Source organism: Xenopus tropicalis, chromosome 6 (assembly GCF_000004195.4).
Source record: "Xenopus tropicalis strain Nigerian chromosome 6, UCB_Xtro_10.0, whole genome shotgun sequence".
Taxonomy (NCBI): domain Eukaryota; kingdom Metazoa; phylum Chordata; class Amphibia; order Anura; family Pipidae; genus Xenopus; species Xenopus tropicalis.
This window is the reverse complement of record NC_030682.2, coordinates 136,181,835-136,207,120: the sequence shown is the minus strand read 5'-3', so window position 1 is coordinate 136,207,120 and position 25,286 is coordinate 136,181,835. Positions and strand designations below refer to the sequence as shown.

The window sequence follows — 25,286 nt, the reverse complement described above, 5'->3', positions numbered from 1 at the left end:
CGTTTCGCCATTGGCGGATTATTTTGCGAAATGGGTGCAAAAATTCGGTGCGGAAAAATTTGGCATGCAACAAAAAATCATTTGTGGCTGTTTTGCGTGACTCATTTCACAGATTTGCAAATTTTTGGGCAAAGCGACACAGGACAGATTCGCTCATCACTAATAAGAAATACATAGTGGGTAGAAAAACATAAATTGGGCCAATTTTCGGCAACTATTAAAAAAATGTGGTTCTTCATGTTAAAAATCTTGTATGTCATCTAGTTGTAAATGGCATTTTATGAAGGCACAACTTGATTGTAAAAGAAAATTGCGATTAAATTCAAGTATTTTTCTTGATTTTCCTTGATTGCAATTTTTTTTTTTTTTAAGTTGCAGAAAAAGTTAGAATTTTAATAAATCTGCCCTTGATAGCCTTCTTTTAAAGATACTTCAACTGCAAAAAAGCACTTTGTGCTTGTGTTTCTATAGAGTCATAAATTAGCTAGGACTTGATTTATGTTTTATTTGTGCATGGTCTATGGCCACACTACAGTGCATGTATGCCGGCCCATTGTTCGTGTCTCTTCAGTGCCATTATAAGTCATTAAAGTGCTCACAAGACAACTTAGAAACACCCGATCATATCTCAGTACAAAAATACAGCACTAGCCCAAAGGTGGCGTAGGAGGAGAAAGCAAGGACTATGGGACAGTTATAGTGTGACAGTCCTCTTTAAGCAGGGAACAATCTGCAAGTACTTAGATTGTAAGCTCTACGGGGCAGGGGCCTCCTTCCTACTGTGTCTCATACCACATGGCACATGCCACATGGCCACATACCTACAGATGGCTCTGTTTGACCTTATTCTTGATTTTTATGCAACCAAAACTTGCCTCCTTACCAGAAATTCAAAAATAAGCACCTACTCTGGGGCCACTGGGAGCAACATCCAAGGGGTCGGTGAGCAACATGTAACTGGTTGGCGATCACTGCCTTAAGTCTACAAAAAAATCATTAAAACATTAAATAAACCCAATAGGGCTGTTCTGCCCCCAATAAGGGGTAATTATATCTTAGTTGGGATCAAGTACAGGTACTGTTTTATTATTACAGAGAAAAGGGAATCATTTAACCATTAAATAAACCCAATAGGGCTGTTCTGCCCCAATAAGGGGTAATTATATCTTAGTTGGGATCAAGTACAGGTACTGTTTTATTATTACAGAGAAAAGGGAATCATTTAACCATGAAATAAACCCAATAGGGCTGTTCTGCCCCCAATAAGGGGTAATTATATCTTAGTTGGGATCAAGTACAGGTACTGTTTTATTATTACAGAGAAAAGGGAATCATTTAACCATTAAATAAACCCAGTAGGGCTGTTCTGCCCCCAATAAGGGGTAATTATATCTTAGTTGGGATCAAGTACAGGTACTGTTTTATTATTACAGAGAAAAGGGAATCATTTAACCATTAAATAAACCCAATAGGGCTGTTCTGCCCCTAATAAGGGGTAATTATATCTTAGTTGGGATCAAGTACAGGTACTGTTTTATTATTATAGAGAAAAGGGAATCATTTAACCATTAAATAAACCCAATAGGGCTGTTCTGCCCCCAATAAGGGGTAATTATATCTTAGTTGGGATCAAGTACAGGTACTGTTTTATTATTACAGAGAAAAGGGAATCATTTAACCATTAAATAAACCCAATAGGGCTGTTCTGCCCCCAATAAGGATGAATTATAACTTAGTGAGGATCAAGTACAATGTACTGTTTGCACTGTTTGTTGTTTATTATTTGCTTAAAAAAGACTCTACGGGAGATGGACTTTCTGTATATCAGGTTTCCGGATAATGGATCCCATGCCTGTACAAGAAAGCAAAATAGCTGTTTCCATGAAATTCAATAACATTTATTACATTCAAAAATGTTTGCTCTTTTTTGGTAATGGAAGTCAAAATCTATATTTGTATAAAAAATGGTTTATTTTTGTCCCCATTCAAAAAATTATCATTACAAACATTTTCATAGTATACATATATATATATATATAAGTAATTAACATTTAAATATAAGGCATTGGTGCTGTTAAAACACAGATATAAAATATACTTAGTTAGGGGAAAATATTAAAACTCTCTAATATATTAAAATCCCTTAATAAAAGTAGTAATGCTCTATTCCGTCTGTAGAACTCAGATTTAGACTCCTGCGCAGACAGATGAAGATATCAGTTAAGTCAGCAGTTGCGACTTCCCGGGCCAACCTGACCATAACCAGAAGCTGGATTAGGTTGATGTAGAAGGCCCAATAACATAAAAAGAAGGAGGATGTTAGTTCAGCTGGAAACTTGAAGATGCCATCTGGCACTGTTGAAATCAGTGTAGAAAACAGATTGAAGTCAGCAATAAAATGGACATTTGGCAAGAGAAAATAAAAAAAAAAACAAGCAAAGTTAACCACTAGGTGTATTCTGTCAGGAACCTCTGACCTTGAGAAATCAAACCGTCGGCTTCAAAAAGAAAATTCGGAATAAGGAGAAATATTCAAGAATATCGGCAAGAAATATAATGCATTGTATAAACATAATGACAAAGAATATTAAAGAATCTCCGTTCTTGTAGATTATTAAAGAGGATCTCCATACCAAAATGCCCAAGGAACATATCAACACATTATTTCTTCTCTCCTCCAAAAATAGAGAGTATGGGGGCAGTGGATCTGAGAAGGAAATAAAGGCACTAAAGGGGTCCCCAACCTTTCTTACTCGTGAGCCACAGTCAAATTTATAGAGACTTGGGGAGCAACACAAGCACCATAAAAGTTCATGGAGGAGCCAAATAAGGGCTGTGATTGGCTATTAGGGGCCTCTATGCACCCTATCAGCTTACAGGGGCTTTATTTGGTAGGAAATTTTGTTTTTATTCAACCAAAACTTGCCCCCATGTCAGGAATTCAAAAATAACTCCCTGGTTTGGGGGCACTGAGAGCAACACCCAAGGGGTTGGGGAGCAATATGTTGCCCCTGAGCCACTGGTTGGGGATCACTGCACTAAAGACTGAATAACAAACTACAATAATATAAATAATATTAATAGCAGTATTGTTTGTTGGATGTTCCATTTGTCAGGTTATATGACTCCTGGATTTCCTAGTGGGCAGTCCAAATATGTACAAGTGTATTAAGTATGTATTACGGAATAAGGAAACCAAAAACCAATGCCAATTTGTTAGGCACAACCCAGTGGCAAACCTGCTAACCTTTAGACTGGAGCTGATGAGCCTCTTGTCTAAAAAAAAAATAACCATCCCAGCATGCACAGGGCTATGCCTTTTACAAGAATTCCTATCATGTGCCTACAAATACTATTAAATTGCCCTCCCCCTTTTCCCAGTGATTTTAAGTTCCCTTATACTTTAATGCAGTGATCCCCAACCAGCGACTTGGGGGGTAACATGTTGCTCCCCAACCCCTTGGATGTTGCTCTCAGTGCCCCCAAACCAGGGAGTTATTTTTGAATTCCTGACTTGGGGGCAAGTTTTGGTTGAATAAAAACAAGATTTCCTACCAAATAAAGCCCCTGTAAGCTGATAGGGTGCATAGAGGCTGCCTAATAGCCAATCACAGCCCTTATTTGGCTCCTCCATGAACTTTTATGGTGTTTGTGTTGCTCTACAAGTCTTTTTACGTTTGACTGTGGCTCACAAGTAAGAAAGGTTGGGGACCCATGCTTTAAAGAGACACTGATAATATATAAAAAAAATCATGTTCATGTTAGCCGCAAAATCCGATATCCAGGGAACGACACTTTTCTTTTTAAAATGGAGAATTCCTGGCACTTGAGCTAAACTATCACAACTGTCTGTCTGAGGAAGCTTAGGAAACCTCTATAAAAATGAGCAGCAATCTATCTTTATAAGCATCGTTACAGAGTTAATCTGAAAATTCGGGTGGCTGTCCTATCACTAATGCCCAGTTTTTTGGGTATATAGTGTATATAGGGTATAGGATATAGGTTCCTGGGGAGTATATGGGTGTGAAGTTTAATATACTTTTTAAATGGGCTATAAACCCAAACAGAAAATTCCTGTAAACTTAGGGTGCTACTCTGAGTGCTTTTGCCATTTCCATTCATTTTGCTTTTGTAAGTGGCTTCTGAGATATCAACAGTTTTACCCTGCTAATAGGAGACTTTCAGCCCAGCAGTTCTTTTTTAGAGCTGCTGTGTCATCAACTCTATAGATAACTGACTAAACAAGCGGGGAATGAGAAGGTTTAGTCCTCTATATGGGTAGGGTGGGCAGGGTGCTGTTGGAAATGAAAGAATATTATTTGGAATGGGCTGCTGGGATCCTCCAAGAGAGTCACTGGCCTGAACCCCCAAAAACAAAAAAAAGTGTCCCTAATAATAATAATAATACAACTATATTAATATTGCACTATTGTATATGCAGCGCTGTACACTTTCACTATACAGTGATATCACTAACTGGGAGACAAACAATGCAATAAATAAAAATAGTTACAGGTATAGGCTCTATTATCAGGAATGCTTGAGACCTGGGGCCTGCTCAGCCAACAGGAATGTATTTTGCAGCTCTGTCCGAGGATCTCAGAAGAAAAAACACGGCCTGCCGATGTGTAGCAAATTTTGCAGCTTTTTTTTACACGGTATAATAAATAATTTTCACCCCCACCCCCACTCTGCAGAGGACCCCAACACGCTTCAACCCCCTCCGTCAAGCACTCCTAAAAAAACTTACCTGCGGGAGCACCCTGGAGGGGATCGGATCTGGGCTGCTGGGGCCCACTGGGTTTTTTCGCTGTACCCTGGCGTCCCAGTCCGACGCTGTGTGTTCACTTTATATAACTGTTTTGCCTCCCCACCTGGAGTGTATGTTGCAGTTGTGCAATGCTCCACAGTAGCTGCCCCCCTCAGTTGCACAAAGCATGATGCATAAGTGCCCCTTTATATCTGTTTTTCCCTCCCCCTCACAATGTACAATGTGGCTGTGCTGTACCTTCTCCACTTCAGAACTGTGTGAATTGTGGCCCTAACTCTTGGGCCTCTAAACCATGCAGTGGGTAAACACTCAGAATCCTTATAGGAATAAATTGAAACATATAAAATAAAACACAGTGGACAAGACCCTTTGGTATCCAGAGAAGAAATGATCGACAAAATTCCTAATACTCACCTACAAAAGTGTGTTGATATCTATTTTGGGAAAAAAAGTCCCTTTTGACAAGCCTGCCCATTAATCTCATTGTGTTTTGATTGTAAGCTTCATGGGTGGGGATTTGGAGAGAGTGTTTATTGCTGCATAACTGTTCTATTTAAGAGTAAATTACTATAATATATATATATAAAGCTCTAAAGATCCTACCCTTTGGGGCACAAATAGTTGCCTGAATGGAGATCAATGAACGCCCTACTTATCTTTCCCCTGATTGGAACTGTATGATGATGTATCGCTAAGAAACATGGTTGAACACATTGTCCCGCATCTCAAATTGCCCATTATGAGATATGTTATAATGTGTCCTTCACAGAATCAGTAAGGAATGATAATATATCCTTTCATCTTGGATTTGTTTGGTGCTGTGCATCATGCCTCGCGGGCCCTGGGATTTACTTTAGATAGCAGCTAACTACTTGCTTTTTTTCCCCTTCATGCCGGGGCCTAGCAATTAGAAGGTTTGTTGTGGTTGACCTGATGTTTTGGTGACTGATTGGTCTTCTGATCCTTGTGTCTGAGTTTAGGGATTACAGTAAGGATGCTTTGTATGACAGACCTTTTTTTTTTTTAGCTGATGGAAAAGGCATGTTGGATCAAGACTGTAAAACTCTGCTGAAGGGAACAAATATGAACCAGCCCTTCAGTGAAATGAATGAAGGCAGTTGGTAGAGATGAAGACTGAATGGGATGCCAAAGTCTCACACAAGCAAGGACATTATAGATGAAAGTTAGGGATGCGAGTTGATTCTTTTAATAAAGCTTTAGGATAAGGGGTATCAATAATTTGCAGCAAAGGGCTCCATGATCAGGAAAGCTAAAGAATATGACTGGTTTAGAATAATATCAAGCATTAGCAGTAAAGGAATAATTGTATGAGGTGTATGTGATCTGCAGCTGGCAGTTAATACAACACTATCCCAAAGTAGATTTAAGAGTCATTTGCTATATCCACCCCTATGCAAGTACAGGTATAGGATCCGTTATCCAGAAACCCATTATCCAGAAAGTTCCGAATTACCCCTTATTGAGGGCAGAACAGCCATATTGGGTTTATTTAATGGTTAAATGATTCCCTTTTCTCTGTAATAATAAAACAGTACCTGTACTTGATCCCAACTAAGATATAATTACCCCTTATTGGGGGCAGAACAGCCATATTGGGTTTATTTCATGGTTAAATGATTCCCTTTTCTCTGTAATAATAAAACAGTACCTGTACTTGATCCCAACTAAGATATAATTACCCCTTATTGGGGGCAGAACAGCCCTATTGGGTTTATTTAATGGTTAAATGATTCCCTTTTCTCTGTAATAATAAAACAGTACCTGTACTTGATCCCAACTAAGATATAATTACCCCTTATTGGGGGCAGAACAGCCCTATTGGGTTTATTTCATGGTTAAATGATTCCCTTTTCTCTGTAATAATAAAACAGTACCTGTACTTGATCCCAACTAAGATATAATTACCCCTTATTGGGGGCAGAACAGCCCTATTGGGTAAATTTAATGGTTAAATGATTCCCTTTACATGCAATGGACTCTAGTATTTGTGTCAGTTAGGGAATTAGTTTTTAAGCTGCACTGGGGCAGCCACTAATGTGTTGGACGAGCTCAATAAAGTCATATGGAATATATCTCAGTACATAAATAAAGGATAATGATAATATCACTTCACGGTTAATCGAGTCACTTGATTAGACAAGATTTGTTCAAAAGTAACTGGGTTAGTTTCTATATCCTGGACAATATGGTCACCAGGGGGCACCACGTTCCTTGGTGTCTACTGATGAAATGTAATTGGATTATTTGCCGAGGAACTGTATGGTAGCTCCCACTCACATTGATAAGTTAATATAAAGCCGAACTCTTGCCAATATGTTGTCATGAATGTTTAGCAGAAAATAAAGCAATCTTAAACCTTACTTATTGCCCCGACCAGTTTTGCATTTGTCTTTCCCTCGCTATTCAGGCCGAACACCATAACATTTTTTTTTACACAATAACATGTAATAATATGCAAATTAAATGAGATGTACAGGTATGGGATCTGTTATCCAGAATGCTCGGGACCTGGGGTCTTCTGGATAAGGGATCTTTCCGTAGTTTGGATCTCCATGCTTTAAGTTTACTAAAAATCATTTAAACATGAAATAAACCCAATAGGATTGTTCTGCCCCAATAAGGGGTAATTATATCTTAGTTGGGATCAAGAACAGGTACTGTTTTATTATTACAGAGAAAAGGGAATCATTTAACCATTAAATAAACCCAATAGGGCTGTTCTGCCCCAATAAGGGGTAATTATATCTTAGTTGGGATCAAGTACAGGTACTGTTTTATTATTACAGAGAAAAGGGAATCATTTAACCATTAAATAAACCCAATAGGGCTGTTCTGCCCCAATAAGGGGTAATTATATCTTAGTTGGGATCAAGTACAGGTACTGTTTTATTATTACAGAGAGAAAGGAAATCATTTCTAAAAATTAAGATCATTTGTTTTTAATGGAGTCTATGGGAGATGACCTTTCCATAATTCGGAACTTTTTAGATAATGGGTTTCCGGATAACAGATCCCATATCTGTAAATAAAAGACAAACAGATGACAGTTTTTGGCAAGAGGACTTTACGCATCTTGGATATAAAGTTAAATGCCTATAAAGAGTGTGATAACTCTGATAAAGAGTTAAATATTTTCCCTTTACTTTAGTACTGAGGATACATTGTGAAGGGCAAAAAATGTAAAAAATGATGGGGATGAAAAAAACCCATCAAATATTTCTGTTTAATAACCTTGTAATTTCCCCGCAGCTGAAATTCAATAATTTATCACAGCCTACAGAAATGAGAGAAAAATATTATACAATTCACCACGACTTATTTTAATGTTTCATGCTTTCATTTCTAAAAAAAAAAAAAAAAAAGTGAAATTGTAAAAGGACTGGAAAGTAGTGGATTTGGTTGTTTTTCAACATGTTCCTTGGCTAAAGTTTTTTATATAACAAAAAAAAAAAAGTAAATATTTTTGTGGTCATTTAAAATTTCCAAGCACATAACGCCTGAACTTAAACTAAGATGGAACGAACAAAAAATATTCTGAAGGATTAAAACTGATATTTTCCATATGTACTATAGAGACCCATTCATGTAATAAAAGCGATAAAAATATAACTTCTTCGGAAACTTCCAAATGCACAGAGATTTCCAGTGTTCCTATTAGAGCTCTGAATGCAGCAAAATGAATTTCAGGCTGTGATAAACCGGTTTTAGGTGTCATCTCTTGCAAGGAAATACCAGTATAGGATCCGTTATACGTAAACCTGTTATCCAGAATGCTCCAAAACACAGGAAGGCTATATCCCATAGACTCCATCTTAATCAAATAATGTCCTTTTACTCTGTATTAATAAAACAGTACCTGGGGAATTGTTCTGCCCCCAGTAAGGGGTAATTATATCTTAGTTGGGAAAACCACCAAAGATATAATTACCCCTTACTGGCGGCAGAACAGCTCTATTGGGTTTATTTAATGGTTAAATGATTCCCTTTTCTCTTTAATAATAAAACAGTACCTGTACTTGATCCCAACTAAGATATAATTACCCCTTATTGGGGGCAGAACAGCCCTATTGGGTTTATTTAATGGTTAAATGATTCCCTTTTCTCTGTAATAATAAAACAGTACCTGTACTTGATCCCAACTAAGATATAATTACCCCTTATTGGGGGCAGAACAGCCCTATTGGGTTTATTTAATGGTTAAATGATTTCCTTTTCTCTGTAATAATAAAACAGTACCTGTACTTGATCCCAACTAAGATATAATTACCCCTTATTGGGGCAGAACAGCTCTATTGGGTTTATTTAATGGTTAAATGATTCCCTTTTCTCTGTAATAATAAAACAGTACCTGTACTTGATCCCAACTAAGATATAATTACCCCTTATTGGGGGCAGAACAGCCCCATTGGGTTTATTTCATGGTTAAATGATTCCCTTTTCTCTGTAATAATAAAACAGTACCTGTACTTGATCCCAACTAAGATATAATTACCCCTTATTGGGGGCAGAACAGCCCTATTGGGTTTATTTCATGGTTAAATGATTCCCTTTTCTCTGTAATAATAAAACAGTACCTGTACTTGATCCCAACTAAAATATAATTACCCCTTATTGGGGGCAGAACAGCCCTATTGGGTTTATTTAATGGTTAAATGATTTCCTTTTCTCTGTAATAATAAAACAGTACCTGTACTTGATCCCAACTAAGATATAATTACCCCTTATTGGGGCAGAACAGCTCTATTGGGTTTATTTAATGGTTAAATGATTCCCTTTTCTCTGTAATAATAAAACAGTACCTGTACTTGATCCCAACTAAGATATAATTACCCCTTATTGGGGGCAGAACAGCCCCATTGGGTTTATTTCATGGTTAAATGATTCCCTTTTCTCTGTAATAATAAAACAGTACCTGTACTTGATCCCAACTAAGATATAATTACCCCTTATTGGGGGCAGAACAGCCCTATTGGGTTTATTTAATGGTTAAATGATTCCCTTTTCTCTGTAATAATAAAACAGTACCTGTACTTGATCCCAACTAAGATATAATTACCCCTTATTGGGGGCAGAACAGCCCTATTGGGTTTAAAATGTTTATAGAAAATGAAAGTATGAAAATCCAAATTATGGAAAGATCCCTTATCTGTAAAACCCCAAGCATTCGGGATAACAGCTCCCATACCATCAATTAGAAGTAAAAAGTATTACTACATATCTGCAAAAAAATGCACAGGAAAAAAATATATGTAAAATAAAACACACACACACATATATCTATTTATGAATATATTATTATATGGTATTAATGCTATCATTCATTTTCAATATTTTATATTTTTAAAGCAATCTCACATTTAAGTCTAGAATTATATCTGCCAAAAGTGAGGCTGTAACACAGACTTTATATATATATATTTTTTTTTTTGTTGGGGTTTTTTTTTGCCCATTGACAAAACACTCCTATTTTTACATAATGAAACTTTTTTTTTTTTTTAACGCAACCTCCCCAGTCCAACAAAAGAATTTAACAAGATAAATATTAATTTACGTCAAAATACCTCTGGAGGCAAATACCTTTCAGACTTACAATTACATTGCAGAAATATGCAACATGCTGTCCTTTATCCCACAGACAGAGGGATTTCTTTTTGCACTAAAATGCCCTGTTGTGTCTGCATACTTTCTATTCATACTAATGTGCTTTTACTGTTTCCTGACTCCAATGCACCCAGTGCAAGTTTTGCCAGCACAGTAAAAAGTGAACTGGACAAGGTTTGTTCTGCTGCAAAACATAGTAAAAACAGTGAGTGCTTTTGTCTTCCAGGGAGAATAGACTGTTAAACAGCTATTGTTCCTACAGCATTACTGTCTGAGCCCCCTTAGCTGCTTTACAGAGCTGGGGGGGGGGGGGGGGGAAGGCGGCAGCTAAGGGGTTAAAGCCCCGCTGACACGTGTTACTCGGCCAGATTTCTCACCAGCTCATTGACTGCACAGTACAAAGTAAACTTGGCAACTTTTATTCATCAACAAGAAAAGTAATTTTCAGTCGTCTGAGCAGCGCATCATTTAAGCACTGATTGATTTTTAACCCATGGAAAAAAAAAAAAAATAATAAGTTCGCAATACTGTAAATTATTTCTGCAACATTGTTTCTTTAACCTCTTGGTTGCTGGGCACAGAAAACAGAAGCTGGGGGAGTGAGAGGGTTGACTGGCAGAAAAGGTTAAGGTTATGTTTTATCTCATGGCATTAAATCTGATTTTATGTTGATTAAAAAAAGTAACAACGTTTGGTTTAGAATAACTGCTTTAACCTCTTAGTTGCTGGGCACAGAAAACAGCAGCTGGGGGGGATTGAGAGGGTTGACTGGCAGAAAAGGTTAAGGTTATGTTTTATCTCATGGAGTTAAATCTGATTTTATGTTGATTAAAAAAAGTAACAACGTTTGGTGTAGAATAACTGCTTTAACCTCTTAGTTGCTGGGCACAGAAAACAGCAGCTGGAGGGAGGGAGAGGGTTGACTGGCAGGAAAGGTTAAGGTTACCTTTTATCTCATGGAGTTAAATCTGATTTTATGTTGTTTAGAAAAAGTAACAAAGTTTTTAACTGCTTTAACCTCTTAACTGCTGGGCACAGAAAACTGCACTCAGGGGGATGAACTACTTGACTGGCAGAAAAGGAGGATGCTACATTGTGTCCCATGAAGTTAAATCTGATTTTATGTATATATAAAAAAGTAACATTGACTTTTGGTTCAGAATAACTGCTTTAACCTCTTAGCTGCTGGCCAATGAAAACAGCGGCTGGATGGTGGGGGGTGTTGAACTGCCGGCTTGGCAGAAAAGAAAGCATTTATGTTACATTGTATCTCATAAACTTAAATCTAATTTTATGCTGATTACAAATAAAGTAACAGTGTTTTCATCCAGAATAGCTGCTTTAACCCTTTAGCTGCTGGACCTAGAAAGCAGCTTAGGCTTTAAATCCATAGTTTAAGAAAAAACAAAAAAAAACAAAGCAGCAATAATAAACTTTAAGTATGTGGCTTTCTATAAAATAAGGTCCAAATAGAATAGAATAGAATATAAAAAAAAAATTACTATATTTCTTTTCAGCAGCCTCAAAGTTTTTTTTCCCCTTTAATATTGTTTTGTATTGAATTGTTTTATTTACAAACTTTGCAAGGTTCTCCCAGCAACCTGTGCCCCTGCAGCACACAATGCAACTTGTAATTCAGCTGGAGCTAAAGGGGGTTGGGATAGCTGAGTCTCTCTCTCTGCCTCCCCCCTCCTCCTCCTCCTCTCTCTCCCTCCCCTCACTGGCTGTGCTGTGCTTGTGTGCCTGGCTGGGGAGGCTGCTGTTCCTTTAAGACTGTGCAGTCGGGGGGTGGTGCCTTCCTCTGCTTAAGGCTCCTTTGATATTAATAGTGTTGGTGTCTTGAAACTGACGTAATGCTGGGAGACTGAGGTCCTGACAAGCGATAACATTTCTGATAAAGAACTCATCTCGCTGCAATCTTTGTGTGATTCCTCCAGAGCCACAGATCTCCTGTTAGAGCCACAGCATCCAGATTTTCTTTTCTCTCTCTCTCCCCCCCCCCACCCCTTTAACAACACCCCTCTCCTTGTTCCTGTCTGGGTCTCTGCTCTCAGGCATACACACTTGGGGGGGAACAGGAAGCCTTTTCTTCTCCCCCCCCCTTTCAAACACAAAAAATAATCAAAGATCAACTCTGCAAACAACAAGGAAACGGTTCATGGCTCACGCCACAGTTCCACCATCTTCCAGACTGCTGCTGCTGCTGCTGCTAAGGTTATTGCAGATCAATCAACAGGTAAGGGGAGGGGGGGAGACAGATCCAACAGATAGATCCGCTGCACACCAGTAGCAGCTCCCTCTCTAATCTCCCCCCAGCACGCCTACCCCCCGTCTTGTCTTCTGTATCCCCCCCACCTCCTCTCACTCTGTCCCTATCCTGTCTCCCCCAAGCTCATCCTTACTCTTGCCTTCTTTACTATGTCCCCAAACTCATTTCGCTCCTACTCTTTCCAACCCCAACATTCCCTCTAGTTTTATCCCCGTCTCCTCAGTTATCTCCTATATCTGCCTTTTCCTATCATTTTCTTTCCTTCTTTCCCCCTACTTTCCCATAATCTATCCCTGGACCTTTTCTGTATCTATTGGACTACAATTCCCAGCAGCCACTGACAACGCTAAGCTGTCAGAGGATGCTTGGAGTCATACATCCAGTTGAAGGCCCACAGGTTGGACTTTTCCTACCCCCCCCCCCATCTTATCCTCTGTTCCCCTTACTTTCTGGCAAATGTAAATATTAGTGCATGTGTTGTGAAAATGAGTGCCTGTTAAATGTGGGCGATCTGAACCCAAACAAGTGACTTTTTCTTTAATTTTCTGCACCAGGGTGAGAGAGAGGAGGGTAAATGCATGTTCTCAGATTTCACGTGCAGTGGGGCCTTTTTTTTTTTTTTTTGCATGGTGGGTCAAAAAGCATGAGAAGTGAAAATTGGCTCCCTCAATCTGCAGTAGTCCTGGCTTAGGCTGCAGTAGCCACTGTCTGCTCGAGGAGGGTCAAGTTCAGACTCAGAAGAGGGAAAAAAAAAGAGAGAAGGAAACAAGGCTTTTTGTGTGTTGTTCTCTTTTTTTTTGTTGTTGTTTGTTTCTTTTTGCTCCACTAAATGAACTTCCAGGTCATTTTCATTGTGACTTAAAGCAGCACCTCGCTGCAGGACATGTGAAAACATGAGATAATGGATGGGAATTTTTTTACTTCTTCTTGTTTTTGTGTGTGTTCGTTTTTTTTTTTTCTGTGACTGAAATCTGAAAACCACAATTACATAAAGTCTCCCTGCTGCAAAAAATTTTTTCGTGTTGATCATGAGAAGTGCTGGGATCCAGGGGCAATGATGAGTATTAGTAAGTTGCAAAACAAAACTTTTTCTTTCTTTCTTTCTGTGGATTAACTTGTGGTGCTGTGGGGGGGGCCGGGGGTGAATGGGATCCTGATCTAGGAAGTTTGTATTTTATTTTTGTCACTTGTGGTGGTCAGAAGCCAAATCGGTGAAGCAGTTTTAAAATTCTGTTGTTTGTATTTTTTTTTTTGTGAATGAATGGGATATTCACTGATTTATTAAAAGTCTATATTTCTAAATATTATTATTTTTTGTATTAAGTTCTATCTGTGCTCTGTGGTTTAGGGATAGTTTTGCAGCATGGGTGAAGCACAAACAATGTGAAATGAGTCATTACTCTTCTTTCTTAATCCGTTGTATTCATTAGATTCTCCCTGTTGATAAAAGAGGGAACATTGAAAGGAGAATGTGAATTAGCAGCCTGGCAGAAAGAGAGTCCTGATTCCTGATGGGATTTATTTCTGTCCCTTATCTGCACCATTATTCATAGAGATGGAGAAAATTCAAAATATAAGAAAAAGTTTAGGCCTTGGTGTCACTTGGGTTGTCCATTCAAGAATGTAAAGAAGTAAAGGGAAACAATTCTGCTGGAGAATATTTGGAAAAGATTCTGATAAATGTGCCGGACTCAAGTCTGGAAGTGTGTGTGTATATATAGATATAAGTTTTTTAACTTATATCGGAAAAAGATTTGGGGTCGAGGAGACTGTAGGAAAGAGCAAAGGGAGAAATTCCTTGGGGCATGTGAATGAAAATGATAAATCCATGTAAATCACAGGCAGGCTTTACTTCATCAGGACGCAAGGAAGCTGAGAAAAGTCTAAGGAGACTCTTCATCACTGTGTCAGTTGGTGTTTTGACTTTTTGTTTCTTTCTAAAAAGCCCAGCAATTAAAGATCTTTGGATTTAGTTGGTATCAGATTACTTTCCTGTTGGTTTTAGACAAAAAAAAAAATGCTTAGCCCAAAATCTGGCCAGAGATTTCATTGTAGAGGGAATACAAATCAAGAAGTTTAATTGAATACATTTCTGGTTATTTGGTGGATGAAAATGAAAATGCTTTTAAAGTTTGAATTTGTAGCATCTCACGTGATTGGCAGCAAAGGTAGCGGGCGCCGAAACTTTTTCGTTTTTGCATTCGGAACTTTTCCTGTAAATGGAAGTCGTGGGTGTGCAGAATTTTTAGAAGAAATTTTGAAAATGGATATTCTATAGGGTGCACACAGGCGCTCTCCCTCACACACACACACACAGAGTTGAATTCAGTTGGTCGAAGAATAAACACACGGCTTGTATGAACTATTTCCTGTAACCTCTGATGCTGACAGGACTGTCTGGAAATGATACTAACCATTTTGATTTCTTTTCCAGTGGTTGAATCTTTCTCCCCCCCCCCTTGCTTCTTTCTGACGTGGCTAATACAAACACTGACTTATCTTTTGCATTCAGCTCTGTTCAGGCGCAAATTTCATTCATTTTAGATGCGCTCTATCTGACTTGGCCTGTGTGTTTTGGGACTGGACTGCTTCTCTAGGCCTTGCCTGGCAGCTAAAGGGTTAAAAAAAATAAAATAAATGCCGTCTCAGAGCAGCTAAAGGTCTCTGGCAGGTCTGGGTGCCGTTTTTAATTTCAGTTCTGCAAAATTCTGATTCTAAATTTTGACTTCCTATGACTTTGTGAAAAAAGGCAAGAAGTTTGTGCAAGTGACTGGATAGGATACTCTATGCAACTTGTAGGGGTGATTGCGGCTATCCCTAAATCAGATAACTATAAATTAGCAGCAAAAAAACACAGGTTCCCGAGCAGGGATGGATTCTCTGATTAAGGTATTCTGCCTGAGTGTCAATGAACCCATTCATTCAATCAACTGACAAGTTTCCAATCTCTGTTTGCCTTTGCTTAATTTAGTTTCCACAGGACAACTATTGTGGTAGCCTGGATTCGTTTTTTGGCAGGCATGGACAACTATAAACGCAGACGTTTCTGTCCCAAATATTACACCTCGCAAGTCAAATTTGGAGTTCATAACACTAGACAGATACTTTAACATAAAAAAAAAAAACACAGTACATTTTCCATATGGTGCTGTGTCGCAACCCTGTGGGGGCTCCTGTCTAGAGTTCTAGTCCAGCCTGCTGGTGCTTTTTAACTCCTTGATTAGGATGGAGCAGAATAGCTGTGCCCTTGGATAATAATAATAATAATAATAAAAAAATAAAGTTAATAGATCTTTGCTTCGTAATGACAAATAGTTTTATTCCTGTACTCCTAAAGTCAGTCTACTGCTTAGAAAACTATATATCTGTCATCTATATATCTATCTTATCTAATCTCTCTTGCCTTGTCAAATTATTTTTTTACCTTTCTAAACTATAGATGTTGGGCATTAAGCATCAGGGTGAACAATATATATCTTTAAACAGTCAACTTAGTAAAACTTGTGTCATGTCAAAAACTGGCTTGTAATGAGTTTAATCGCCACGCATTAGCCTTTAGCTATGATACGACATTCATTATTAAGACTTTATATACTGTATATGAGAGTAGGGTTTGCATGAGTTAATTGTGCCTGTAACTATGTAAATCAGCAATAACTCGAGAATATATCGTTTTATGAGACAATAGGACTAAATGTATCATCTATTGCTTTCACTCTTTTGTACAGAAGTATATTTTTTTTGGAGCTAAACAGCAACTGAATTACTTCCATTTATTTAAGAGTAGAAATAATGTGTTATTATTGAAATTGTATTTAATCTTTCCTTAGTGATTCTGCCTTAGGTCTGTTATTTTGTATTTATCTTATTAAATTAATTGTCGGTGTTCAGGATTGCTGCTTTTTCTAATATTAAATCTATTTTTTTGACCTTATTTGTGGGACTTGTTTTAGATTTCTAAGGTGCTAGGTTTACAAACCACATTAGATCCAAAATTGCACAGACGTGTGAGTGTTGTGTGTACGTGTCTTGCACAGATGGAGCAGAGATTGGAACACCCTGTGCCCAAACTATTCTATTCAGTAGAAGAAGTTGCTTTGACTTTGGATGATTTGTGCCATAAAAGTGAGCGGAAGTTTGCCTGTGGTCTTCTGGAATATTTTTTGATTGTGACAAATTAGTAGGGAAAATAGAATTAGAATTGTCCTGTGTGTTTCCCCTCGCTTACTGTATCACTGACATACCAAGAGTAGATCACACTGAAAGACAATGTTACTGATTGATCCTACAATGCATTTAGCCAGGAATCTATAAAACCAACTTGAATTAAAAAGTTCATCAAAAGAACCACAAAAAAAAGATAAATAATATGCAGTCCTGACACTCGGGCGCATTTATAAAATTTTCCTTGTGCCCAAAGGGGCAGGTGCACCGACTGCGATTGATTTTATCATCTCTGGTGTATTTCTGGCAAAGCACCTGGCTTTATATAGAAAGTTCTGCACTGTATATAGCAGGTTCTCGCTGTCAAACACAGTTGGCTGGGGAAGTTCTTCTCAGCCTGTTGCACAAACTTAAGACCAAAACCAGTGTAAGCAGATATAATTTGCAGCTCAGATTTCCCATGTTACTAGCACACTGCATGCTTTCTCTCAATCCAAGTGGCGTTCCGCTGTATTTCGAATTGTTTTCAAAAACATCATTTTGGAAAGATGTCAAACCTGGCAAGCGATTAATCATCATCAAAAAAAAAAAAGAATAAATAATCCAGTGGCAAAAACAAGGTGAATCCCAGCTGCAGAAATTGAGTTGGCAGGTTTCATTTTACTGGTGGCTTCTGACTTTTTTTTTTGAAGGGGAAAAATTAAGAAAGTTTTTGGGGCATCCCCCCTCAAGCCTCTGAGGAGATGCTTAGTCAAAAATCCTTTTATTCAGAGCAAATGTTTTATTACAGTGTGGAATAATTGTATTTGGATTGGGTTGGCCAGTCAGCGGTTGCTAATGAAGTAAATGTATTTAAACAACAGTTAGGACCACACTTGATTTACAAAGATGCCTTATTCGGATATGGGCAGGTCAAGCTTAGACCTGTTTGCGATCTACTCAATTTTTTTTACCGACCTTGGCCCCGGTGGTGATGCTTTACATATGTCAACTCTCAACCTACTTATAAGAAACCTGCTTGGCTCCACTAATGGTCTCGCCGGCTCTGAACATTTATATATTTTTCCCCGTGAATATTCATTTCTGCCCATTTAATAATGAAATCTTTAATACAGCCATATATCTTGGGGAGGCACACGAATATATACAAATAATTCTTGATAAAGTAGATGGGAATTTAAGACTGTTTTACTAAGCATGAAACTTCATTAGTAAGCCTTTCCATGCCGACTTAATCCACTAAATGTTTCCTTTTAGTTCAGTGATGTATTGCCAATTTCTGGCTTTCGGTAATTGTTGGGTTTTGTAACTTTTTTTCCCCCTCTTTTAATAAAAAAATCCAAATTAAATTTTTTTGAGCATGGAGCAAAGGGTATCGGTCATTTCACTTTTAATCTTATTTGGGGATCTTTTGATTGAAATTCTTTCCAACTACGGAATTCTTTTTTTTTTGATCCCCGCCGCGGTTTGTGACTATAGTGACTTTCACAGTTTTTCAAGCTCCGTTTCCAAGTCAGAATGAGTTCCAGCCACGAGTCTTGTAGGCTGAACGTCTGTATCTTTATCAATATGATCTCTCGCAGCCTATTAGTAGCATTATGTTTTAAATGAACACAATTTTCAACCTCATTTTATAGTCGCATTGATTGTAGTTACCTTAAATGGGGCTTTTATTCTGATTCATTTGGAAACTTTACTGCAAATACTGTAACGTGATTTGCTCTGCCCTTGTTTAACTTTCCCATAAAGAGAAAACAGCATTCTTTTTTTGGGCCTGCCCATGGTACAGGGGTGCAAATCAAACTTTAATACAGGTATAGGACCCATTATCCAGAATGCTCGGGACCAAGGGTATTCCGGATAAGGGGTCTTTCCGTAATTTGGATCTCAACACCTTAAGTCTGCTAAAAAAATCAATAAAACATTAATTAAACCCAATAGGATTGTTTTGCATCCAATAAGGATTATTTATATCTTAGTTGGGATCAGTTCCAAGGTAATTCTGAATTATTTGATTATAATGGAGTCTATGGGAGACGGGCTTTCCATAATTCGGAGCTTTCTGGATAATGGGTTCCGGATAAGGGGCCCGATACCTGTAGTTGAAGAGGAAGGGGTACCTCGGAACCAGATCAGTTTAGCAAACGATTAAACAAACTTTCATTCTATACTTGTATATCTAAAAATGATGAAGGATTGGGAAACACTGGTGTAAACCTTATATAGAGGCTCTGTGACTCTTTTATGGCTCAAGACACAATGTTGGTCATTGTTGGTCATTAAGGAAGTCGGTAGTCATACGGCCAGAAAGAAATGTTCTTCATGATGACTGCAAACATTTTAAGCATTTAGTTACTTTTTACAACTAAGCTTCGACAGCTAGCACAAAGCTCATACTGTATGAAGGTACTTACATATCTACTTATATATGCACAAACACAATAAAAAAGGTTTTCAGAAAACTCTAAGCTATAAGGTGATTTATAGAGTGCTCCACTTACCGGCTTTAACTGTGTACACAATAACCGTCCTTACAATAGAACTTCCGGGTTTGCGTGAGCATGAAATCTGTTGTGCAGAGCAAAATACACACCATTATACAAATAATTGACTGGTTGTGGAAAGTTTTTCCTTTACAAACGTATATGCAAAAAAGTGCTTTCAAATGCAAGTAAATATACTTTGAGTGCCAGGACCTAGAGGATGCACAGAACATTTACAGTATCAATAACTTACTGGAGATACAAGCAAATGTACCGGAATTTGGCTGTCAGAGGCTGCTGGGAGTTGTATCTCAGCAAGATATAGACGATTGGTTTTCAATGAAAGAATCAAATTATGATGTTGCTGTTTGTAATATGGAAATATATCCAATCTGCGGTGTGTAGCCATCTCAATAACCTGAGGCTAGCAGGTAGGGTTGGTGTAGAACTTGATGTGGTGTTAGAATAACTGGACTGATGGTTGACGTCTTGAGGTAGGCACAAGTTGACACTTCTGTAGTACTAATAAGGGCTAAGAACGTAACTGACAGAATATAGAGATTTCATAGTGTTTTCCCATTTATTAGGGGGTTAACCCCCTTCACCAGCTAATGTATTTTCTGTTTCTGGTTGTACATTTAGAATTTATTAAAAACTTTTTGGAACGAGTCTACTACTAAAATCTGGATTTATTATTTTGTGAGACATATAGCTTAAGTCAAGCAGAGAGATTGAGTAGATGCTACATGAAACTGGCTAGATATAGGTTTCCTTATATTCTGTGAGCAGATTTTTTTTACCCCGTATTGAACAAGAAAACACAGTTCAACCAATTATAAGTTACAGCTACTAATCTCTTTGTGTGAAATATGGCTTAGTGAATATGTTACTAAACGGAACCTTCACTACCACTGCTCCCCTTACCCCATCAGACACTTTGGCAATGGGGCGAGTGGGAAGTGTAGTTAAGCAGCACCATATTGCATTTTGATAAAGTTGTGCAATGCCAAAAAGGGTTACAAGATCGGCATAGTGTGGACAAAGCTGAGCATTCCCTTTACTGTAAAATCTGTATGTAAATACTCTGCATCAACTGAATTTGGTGAAATCTATTGAGTTGTAAGGGAATAAAGCCTGTTAAAGTGTAGAAACCAGCATAGTTAATAAAATTGTATATGACAACTCTATACAGCTTCATACTGAATGTGCATATCGAATGCCCCATGATTTACACCGCAATAGGCTCTATAAAAAGCCGTATTTCTACACCGCTTTTTACCCACCTTTATTAATCTGCCCCTACTTGTGCTTAGAGATGCCTGTGTTATGTGTCATCAAAGATATAAAACATTTTTTTTTTTAAAACATTTTATTATTCTCCCTATTGTTGGTGATGATAAAGATGCACCCAGCTTGTATCCATTCAGCAATGCCCACATGCAGCGACTTGGAAAAACAAACACGCTGAGGATTAAGCTGAAACTTCCTGGGTGCAAGCCCTCATAAGGCAGCAGACAGCAGACAAACTGACGTCGATGTGGAATCACCATCGTTTTGGAACTAGGGAACCTTTGCAAACAACGCAGGCCTGTGCCAAATTTTTATTCCTCCAGGTTAGGCACTCCACCCATTGGGATTGGAGCTCCACCCTAAGTATAGACTATAATTCAGTAGTGCTTCACTTCTCCTGCTCTCCCTCCCTATGACGGAGTTCATACTTGCTCTCTTTAATGTATAAATTTTTCTCCAAGAACAAAGCTTATGACTAGGGAGGAGGGTTCCTTCAAATAGCCCAGGTCTGGCTAACAAACGGGCTGCTTGCAGCAAGCGCCTTGATGCACCATAACCTTCCTTCAGTGTTGATTGAATGAAACCACTATAAACAAAACTCCGGCACTCCAAAAGGATTTGGATGCAGTAAAAACCAGAATCATCATTATGTGCTATTATTCCATTAGCCTGATTTATTTTTCTATGTTTTTACTTATCTGTTGCTAGGATGTTCCTATTAACAGAAAAACCAACCCAACAGGCTCCAATAATTCCACGTCGTTTATGGTTCCAATAGGAAAGGTGTGTGCTGGCGTTTACAGGCTGCATCTGTTTTAGGTTGTGTATGTATCATATTATGGGAGATTCAACAATTGCCCCATTATCTCCCTTCTGATATGTATATATATAAATGCTAAGCCGATGCATGCCTACTTGCTTTCCCAAGTACGACACGGCTTAGGCTGTGTAAATACAGTATTTGTGTTTATTATATATATATATATATATATATTTTTTTTTTTTTTATGCCCACAATCATGAATTTCCTCCCAGTTGCAAATATCGCTGCCTCCGTGCTTCATGACCAATTTGTTCCTATAATTATATATTCTACCAGGATAAGTCACTAGTGTATTTTTTTTTTGTCTCCTAAAGAAGTTGCTAGGTTATTAAATTGCTCATAGCTTGGGTCCGAACCAGATTAGCAGCGTTTATTATATTATTTATCCAATCCGGAATGACATCTTTATACATGTCAAAGCGTACGCCTGTTCTGTCGGCGTTCATATTACTTGCTAGGGTTTTCCTAAACCATTTACAGAAAAAAAAAATTTCCTTTGGTTATAGAAGAGATTATGCATGACAGTTTCTGTTATATAATGAACAGGGAGGATTGTTTGAACAAAGGTAACATATTTTGATTTGTGTACTTTTTTTGGCACTTGGCAATGGCTCAGCTCTAGAACCAAGAATGAGCTAACAGTGTAAATATCTGCATATTTTTAAACAGGCCGTATGGTTGTGGTGTGTTTAAATCATTCATGATATTCATACACAAGACCCAAAATGGTAAACGACTTAAAAGAGCAGGGGCAATGTTTCATGTGGGTATCTGCAGCTTTCATTGTCAGCCTGACATGGAGCGTTTATACTGGAGACATAGCACGAGCTTCAATTGCTGCTAAAATTCCCCCGAAACTTTATGAATTCATTTTAGAAAAGTTTTCCCTGATTCGTGTTAAAGTTGTATTTTTATGTGTTTAATGCCCTGGGAATTAGGTGCTTAGAGTAGTATGAGACGGTGAAAAAAATGTATTGTGTTTAATGGTTTTATTTCTTAAATTAGGTAATTTAATGTTTGTGTATACGTATATGTATATATATATATATAAATGTATGTGTGTGTGTGTATATATATATATATATAATATACACTGTATACAGAAAGCACTCACGGCCTTGATGTCCAAAAAATGAAGAAATTTTATTTCAACATGCTATCTACGCGTTTCAATCCACAGAGGATTGTCATCAGGATATATATATATACATATATATATATATACAGGTATAGGACCCATTATCCAGAATGGATACCAAGGGTATTCCGGATAAGGGGTCTTTCTGTATTTTGGATCTCCATACCTTAAATCTACTAAAAAATCAGTAAAACTTTAATAAACCCAATAGGATTGTTTTGCATTCAGTAAAGATTAATTATATCTTAGTTGGGATCAAGTACAGGTACTGTTTTATTATTACAGAGAAAAGGGAATCATTTAACCATTAAATAAACCCAATAGGGCTGTTCTGCCCCAATAAGGGGTAATTATATCTTAGTTGGGATCAAGTACAGGTACTGTTTTATTATTACAGAGAAAAGGGAATCATTTAACCATTAAATAAACCCAATAGGGCTGTTCTGCCCCCAATAAGGGGTAATTATATCTTAGTTGGGATCAAGTACAGGTACTGTTTTATTATTACAGAGAAAAGGGAATCATTTAACCATTAAATAAACCCAATAGGGCTGTTCTGCCCCCAATAAGGGGTAAATATATCTTAGTTGGGATCAAGTACAGGTACTGTTTTATTATTACAGAGAAAAGGGAATCATTTAACCATGAAATAAACCCAATAGGGCTGTTCTGCCCCCAATAAGGGGTAATTATATCTTAGTTGGGATCAAGTACAGGTACTGTTTTATTATTACAGAGAAAAAGGAAATCAATTAAAAAATTTTGAATTATTTGATTATAATGGAGTCTATGGGAGATGGGCTTTCCGTAATTCGGAGCTTTCTGGATAATGGGTTTCCGGATAACGGATCCCATACCTGTATGTATGTGTATATATATATATTTATGTATAAATGTATGTACAATATAGGTGAATAAATACATACACTGGGTCAGTCCTGAGGCAAACGAACTGTAATGAATTTATACAAAGACAAGCAGCAATAAGAACGACGTGGATTTGGGTCATAATTTTGTCCCTATGTGTTGATATCTGTGAATATTTTCAGCTAAATATGGAGAATTATTATCGTTTCCATGCTTTATAAATAATGTCTCGCTGTTGCAGGGGTGTATTTCTTAAGTGTACAAGACTGAATGTTGTATAATATATATTAGTTGGCAATAGGAAGTGGGTTGGAAAACTCTGGTAGAAAACGATTGCTTCATAATGATAAAAGCAGACCCTAGATTTAGTAATCAGTAGAATGATCTCAGTTGATGAATCTGTGGCCATAAAGTTGCTCAAACAGCCCATGCGATCTCAGCGAATATAAAACTTTAGGTTTGACACTTATTTACGTGGTTTTTTTAATGACCGTGTTTGTTTTATGCAAGAACGTAAATATTATGACTTATTTTATATTTATAATTAAACAAAGCAGTTCATAATAATCATTTTTTTGAGCGAAAGAGAACTGGAGGGAATGAGAAATTATTAATTTAGGTGTATGCCTTATTTTATCAGATTATGTTTTATAAATTGCTTCCTCCTCACTGTACATATGTTTTTGGACTTTGGGATTTTTTTTCCCCATTTTGCTTGATGTGTAGGTTGAAAGACAGAACATTTTCTGTTCTTATGGAAGTGCGAATAGTAAAGTAAAGTAAAGTGCATAGTGTTGTATTGTGTGCCAGTCTTCTAATCTACAGACCATTAGACAGCTGGTTATTCCATTGCTCAAAAGAGAAGTATTTTATGTTATATGTGTATTACATACAATACAGGTATGGGATCTGTTATCCAGAATGCTCTGGACCAGGGGTTTTCCGGATAAGGGATCTTTCCGTAGTTTGAATCTCCATAACTTAAGTCTGCTAAAAATCATTTAAATATTAAATAAACCCAATAGACTTGTTTTGTCTCCAATAAGGATTAATTATATCTTAGTTGGGATCAAGTACAGGTACTGTTTTATTATTACAGAGAAAAGGGAATCATTTAACCATTAAATAAACCCAATAGGATTGTTTAGGCTCTAATAAGGAGTAATTATATCTTAGTTGGGATCAAGTACAGGTACTGTTTTATTATTACAGAGAAAAGGGAATCATTTAACCATTAAAAAAACCCAATAGGGCTGTTCTGCCCCCAATAAGGGGTAATTATATCTTAGTTGGGATCAAGTACAGGTACTGTTTTATTATTACAGAGAAAAGGGAATCATTTAACCATTAAATAAACCCAATAGGGTTGTTCTGCCAGATAAGGGGTCTTTCTGTAATTTGGATCTCCATATCTTAACTCTACTCAAAATCATATAAACATTAAATAAACCCAATAGGATTATTTTGCCTCCAATATGGATTAATTATATCTTAGTTGGGATCAAGTACAGGTACTGTTTTATTATTACAGAGAAAAGGGAATCATTTAACCATTAAATAAACCCAATAGGGCTGTTCTGCCCCAATAAGGGGTAATTATATCTTAGTTGGGATCAAGTACAGGTACTGTTTTATTATTACAGAGAAAAGGGAATCATTTAACCATTAAATAAACCCAATAGGGCTGTTCTGCCCCCAATAAGGGGTAATTATATCTTAGTTGGGATCAAGTACAGGTACTGTTTTATTATTACAGAGAAAAGGGAATCATTTAACCATTAAATAAACCCAATAGGGCTGTTCTGCCCCCAATAAGGGGTAATTATATCTTAGTTGGGATCAAGTACAGGTACTGTTTT

The 25,286-nt window shown here is 37.4% G+C and overlaps 1 protein-coding gene across 3 annotated transcripts in view; it reads left to right on the top strand.

Annotated features, from left to right (window-relative positions):
• The first annotated feature begins 12,165 nt into the window (after window positions 1–12,165).
• Window positions 12,166–25,286, top strand: part of trps1 (transcriptional repressor GATA binding 1) — a 181,891-nt gene continuing 168,770 nt past the window's right edge. For 2 of the 3 annotated variants that reach the window (XM_031904006.1, XM_002940009.5), the window contains exon 1: window positions 12,166–12,629. The gene's annotated coding sequence lies outside the window, so the exon portion shown is untranslated. Of the gene's footprint in view, window positions 12,630–13,266; window positions 13,730–25,286 lie in introns of those variants that run through there. The other variant, XM_031904005.1, reaches the window with a different exon arrangement.